Consider the following 6450-nt stretch of genomic DNA (forward strand, 5'->3'; position numbering starts at 1 on the left):
AACAACCATAATAATGTTTTACTCGATGTTTGTTCTCGGAATGTTCGTGTACTACAATATCTCTTTCAAACGGCATATTTGGATTGTTTCCATCAACCCAAATTGCTGCAACTTGATCCACCGAAGGTTTGTTATACACCCGTTGATCTAAAGAAGCATTTGCAGCTATGCGTATTTCTGTATCGTAGAAGTATAGCTAGAAGAAACGTGTCCTTTCGTCCTTTAGGATTAATGATGGTAGATCGTGATAGATTTGTCCTTGTGCCTTAAAGTTGTAAATGCCTTTCCTTGAAGACGCCAGTTCTTTGTTGAGTTGTACTCCAAATGATGTAAAAGCAAAGATGCTATTATAGGCTCGAATGTGTTTCTGAAATAACTTGGCTTCTTTGGACTCATCTGTAAATAATTTGTATAAGTCCTCTCCAACTTCGTTGGGTGCCAACTTAATATATCCACTTGCGCAACAAAATGTTCGAGGCTCATATTCAAGCCTCCTGGCATGACAGTAGAAGCAATCCAATTGTTTTTGTAGCTTATGAGTAGATGTTGTTGATAAGTTCACATTTGTTTCCCCTGCATTCACAATTCGAAATCAACCTTTTTACCATAGAATATTTCTTTGTTGACTCCACTAAAAGGTTTGTAAGTCTTAGGCTACTATATTTTAGTCAATTTGCCTTCATTATAGTTCTCCTCTGATAAAGCTTCAAGTAGCCAACTTTTGTTCCGCTTCTTCAACTTTGGTTTTATATATCCAACTTCTGATGGCTTTGTTGAGGCATCATATTTTTGCACCCTGCGCATTGCCCTTTTTACATCTGTCAGTATTTTTCGCTTGTGTCCTATTGAATTTGTGATGTGAGGATGTTAGTATTTTCCCATTTAAACGGTCTTGCTTTCTAAAGTAACAGTTAAATTTATGGCATGCATATCTGACCTGTTGTTTTGATCCTCTGATTAGATTGGTATTCCATGTTTGATTATCCTCCCTTTGAGTAATGACTGACCTGTTTGAATATTGTGACTATGTAAATGCATCAATTGTGTCTATTCCTTTCTTAAATAGTCAATCACGTATAAATAATGAAAGTAATACATTCAATGTAAACATTGTACCACGTATTGAAGTTATTGTACACAGTATGAAATACTTTAAAGGACATCTTCATCATGGTTTGCCATCACAAGCTTTTTACTAAATATTGATTTACGTGTGTGTGCAACTGGTACGGGATATTTTTATTGTGTAGGAGTATAGATGTACATATTTAGTTAAGGACAAGTCCATACATACGTCAGCATCTATGTTTTTATTTATTTATTCAACCTAGCCCTGATTAACCGACAATCAGAGCATTGTTGGTTTAGTTAGTTGAACATCTTCAACTGACGTCTTCTTTGTAGCATTTACTTATTGTATTTTCATCTTCTTCTTATTTTTTGTGTGTGCATGCCTTAAGCGTGTGTGCAGGTTCCTTTGTATCCCTTGTCTTAGGTTACCAGGGTGAAGCAAGTAGTAGCCCGCAGGTTAGCCGAGCAAATCTCGGTATGAGTGTTTGTTTTCTATCTATGGTGCACACTAGTATTTTGTTTATGTTATTTTAGTGTCCTAACACACGCATACCAATTCAGAGATTATTGAGAGAAGTTCACTAAGACGGAGTAGTAAGAAGATTCAACAATGGTAAAAAGGAATGATTTGTTACTTACAATTTGCAGTTTGAATTGGCAATTCTCCCCAATAATTCAGAAAATCGTGCAGATGTCCCAGTTCAGTGAAGTTGTACAGATAGTTGTGCAATGTATAACGACAACAGTCTTTTACGAAATGAATGGTGTGATACTCACAGTCTATAGTGGCTGAAACTATGAATGTGTGTAGTCGATAGTATTGTAATGGTGTGGTAATATCTTACAAATTATTCAAAGTATTTTGTGTTTTTTTAGTTTGATGTGCATTGGCATTTGTTTTAAGGATATCCTTAGCGAACTGGTGGCATTTCTTGAACTAGCCTCTTTTGGGTTTGGTTGTAACTTTTCAGGAGGGCGTAACTTTTTAGGAGATTGTAACTTCTCTGGAGAGGCGCGATGCTCTAGAGGTGCCATTAATGTCGGCATCAAAAATCTTTCAATTGTACCGTCGTATTAGTGGAATACATTTAAATTCTTATTATGTAGGGTAATTTATATATACCGTATATTCGTTTTTTTTTTTAAGTGTAGTGATTTTATTTTTTGTTTTTACGATGTTACTTGTTGTTTTTGAATTTGAATGTGTAGTGAGGATGTTACTATTTGTCTTTTCGTATTTTTTTTTTAAATTGTTAATTTGTAGTTTCTTAGTATTTTTCTTGTTGAGTTTGTTCGTAAAGTCGTAAAACCAAACATTACTCGCGTAAGAGTTAACCTGGTTTGTATAAATATTTCTCTGTATAAGACAATGTCTTTACTTTAACAGGTTAGTCGTCCAATGGTAGATGTTTTAGTTGTAGCGGATATTTTTGGCTCTCTAAGTTAATGTTGCAAAGTAATACTACTTTACCGTTGGTTTATTGAGGTTTTTTTTTTTTGTTATTTTGGTGTGCTGGAACTGTACAATGTCGTTATATAAGTGTGTAATTACATTAACCATGTTATTGATGGTAAACATGTATTTTCAAATTAAATACATACATTAGCTATGAAGCCAACAAAATACAGACATTACTAACATACATACATTATGTTGTAGACATTTTATTATTTGGGGACGGAACACAATGCTCGGTAACACTATCAAGGAACTTATCCATTATGAGTCAACTTATGTGATCTGATTTTAGTTTTAATTTGGAGATGTTCATCGTTGATTTTCTTGTTCCGGCTTGTTGGTGGCATAACGGATTGTACTTCTTCCACTATGTTTGTTGCTTCTTCTCCAACATCATGCATTTCTAGCGCATTGGATTTCTTTCCCCTCTTCCTTCGCAGCCTCAAAGATTGTACCTCCGACACTATGTGTGGTGCTTCATCTTCAAGGACATGTAGCACATTGGATTTGTTACACCTTTTCCTCTGGGGCCTTACAAATTGGGCTTCTTCCACTATGTCTGGTGCTCCTTCTCCAACAGTATGTATTTCTAGCTCATTAGTTTTTTTGCACCATTTTTTGGAGCGGAACTGGTAGTTGGGGGATTCATGGAAGTGGTAGTGTGGTAGGTGGTAGTGCGGTAGGTGAGTATTTCATTTTAAAGATTTTAGTGTAGTATTCTTTTGCTAAGTGTCTTAATCTTGATATTTCTTTAATATTAGGTGTGAAATTCATGGTAAAATATAATAATATTTATTATAATATACTTTCGATAGTTGTTTTAATCTGAATATTTCATTAATATTATTTATGATATATTCTAGATATAACATATCTTGGGTTCTTTGGTACATATATAAATTTTCGTCCATTAATTGTTCTAATAATTTTATATCTTTCATAGATTCTGTCCAATATTGTAAATATTCGTAGTTCATCTTAGTCTGAATTTATTTCTAAATCGTACCATTCTATTATTTCGTAGTCTAAATCATGTAAGTCTATTTCATACCATTGTTGGTTTAATATATCTTCCGATTCGTTATCATTAAATATTTTTTCCCATATGATCCTTGTTAATTCAATTATTTTTATATCTTTAAGTATATATAATATTAAAGTTTCGTAGTTTTTTATTATTTCATTATGAACGTAAGTAGTCATGTTCTTTATCATGCAGATTTTTTATTTCAAATTATTCCTTCCTATCATATTCGTAGTGTGGTAGGTGGTAGTGCGGTAGGTGAAAAAAGTTATGGAGGAATATTAAAATACAGATATGATGGCAATATGATAGAACATCATTGTAGGTATTATTCAGGAACATTTATTAATACAGAAATAAAATGGGAAATAAATAGAAAAGAATTATATCCAATGTATAAGTGTTTATTATCATTTAAACCATATATTCTATATAATGAATTTATTATAAGAACAGATAATACACAAGTAAAATGGTGGCTAACAAGAAAAATACAAGATTAGGTAACAACAAAAGAGATAAGGAGATTGGTATTAAATATATTAAATTTTACATTTACAATTGAAGTAATAAAAACTGATAAAAATGTTATTGCAGATTACCTATCACGACAAAGCTACTCAGACTGAGACTGAGGAAGAAGATACAATCGAAAAGATACTCAAAGCTATTACTACACTTTGTACAAAAGTGGATAGTATGGAAAACGAGATACAAAAGCTAAAGACTAATGAAGATAATCTGAAGTCTAAAGCTAGTCAGCAACATGACTATAAAAATGCGGAGCTACGTCGATCGGAAGACAGAAAAAACCCAGAGCTAAAAGGAGACGATGGGAAACTCCTTAAAACCCATAATGTTTGTTTAAATATAGCTGCAGGTACAAGCAAACAAGTTAGCGATAAACAACATAAAAATGCAAACTTAAACCAGCTATTCGCAAAACCATTTACCCAAAGGACACCGAGACATATGTCCATAGACCACAAACATCTACATACGCAGATAGTTTGCAAAACCAAAATGAGAAAAAGACATATAACTACATCACACGAACCTATATCGAAAATATACACAAAATCCAAACTTATTTAAACCACAACCCCATATCAACTACAAAATAACCGAACCAAGATTATTTGACACAAAAGTTATAAGGATATAACAAGTTAATTGCACGGCCAAAAACTAACGCTAATTTAGTAAGAGCATGTTACAACTACGGACTGTTAAATACCGTATACACATACGACGGAGAAGAAGTTAGTGGAATACCGGAGCTACACAAAGCATTCGTCACATACAAAAGAGTTACAAAATGAAATTTATTTTATATAAAATTCTATACAGCACCAGCGGAGATATTATACGAGGAAATAAAACCTCCAATACAAGTTATCAAGATAGGACTGACTAAAGATATGATTATACCCGAGGACATCGGACAACAAGAAGAGATATGCAAAATAGAGATACAAAGTTTTTATGCTAACAAAAGAATAATTGTTATATCAACTATCATACAGGAGCTAGCAAATAATTATTTAAACGGAAACGCTATATGGAGCTACTATGCAAGAGATCAGTTAATGATTTATTCCAATTCAAGGGAGCTAAGGAAAACAGATATGGATGAAGTCCAGAGATGGATTTTATCATTACTTAAGCCAGAAGAACAACCTACAACACGAGCACTAAAAGTAGGATTTATTTCGGCAGAGTTATTAACGAGATATTGCAAGCTAATTGGTCACAAATATCCTGACCACATATGTTCAAAATGCAACGGAGAAGATAATATAATCCCAGACGTCCAGCTGGAATAAGAGATAAAGACGGATGAGAAGATAAAGATAAAAGAAGATAAAGATGAAGATAAAAGGAAACACAAAAACGTGCTTGGCCATACAAAGCCAAAAGTAGATATGTAAAAGTCTTGAAATAAATATTAGTCACATTATTAGGTACAAGTTAGTAGAAAAACTTAGTCAACATATGCATGTGCATTATTAAAGATATGTTGACAAGTGTAAAGTATGGGTAGTATGTATTATATTATTAAGAAGACAAGTGTGTATACATGCCGTAAATAGGATAGTAGTAGACAAAATAAGAACTATTCATGAATAGTTGAAATGACCCAAAAAGTTCTTAAAAATGTGTTTCGAAAGTTACCGAAAACTTGTTTAGCTATATAAAAAAAAATCTGTTTCATTTTTCAAAAATCCGACTTCATATTCTTGTTTAAGGGGTCAAATTGAGTGGGAAATGGGTCTAACCCAAATTTTAGAGCAACCGTATCAAAATCCGAAATTTCCAAGTGAAGCCTTTTTCGAGGGTCTACTTTGGAGGGACATATCTCCTAGCACACAAATAATTGGGTGGTTAATAACATATCCATGGAAAGCCCTTTGAGTTAGCTACCTAACGCACTTCGTTTCACCTCATTCTGAGTTCGGACAAAGAAGTTATGCTCATTTTCGTAAAATCTGTCCGACAGGAAATGCAATTTCCAGTGAGCGTTTTTACTGTTCACCCGCCTCATTTTTTTTTCTAAGTGTTGGACCATTTTTTTAAAGGGCATACGTTATTTCCTATATACCATTAGTTCAATTCTCATCTCTAAAATATTTCCCAAAACACCTCTCCCATACTTAGACACATTTTCTCTCAAGTTCTCTCAAGAACCCTAATTCAAAACCTTCCTCAAGATTGAAGAGACTCTTGCTCCAAGTTCCAAGCTTCCATTGAAGACACTCTCAAGACCTTCATAAGAACTCAAGGTATGTGGTGTTGAACTCATGGGTCCTTCCACCCATAGTGCTTAGACTTTATTCTACTCACTAATTCATGGTTTAAGTTAAGATTCATAAATTAGTCTTGTTCTTTGTAATAA

The sequence above is a fragment of the Solanum stenotomum genome, chromosome 6 (assembly GCF_019186545.1).
Source record: "Solanum stenotomum isolate F172 chromosome 6, ASM1918654v1, whole genome shotgun sequence".
NCBI classification, from domain to species: Eukaryota; Viridiplantae; Streptophyta; class Magnoliopsida; order Solanales; family Solanaceae; genus Solanum; species Solanum stenotomum.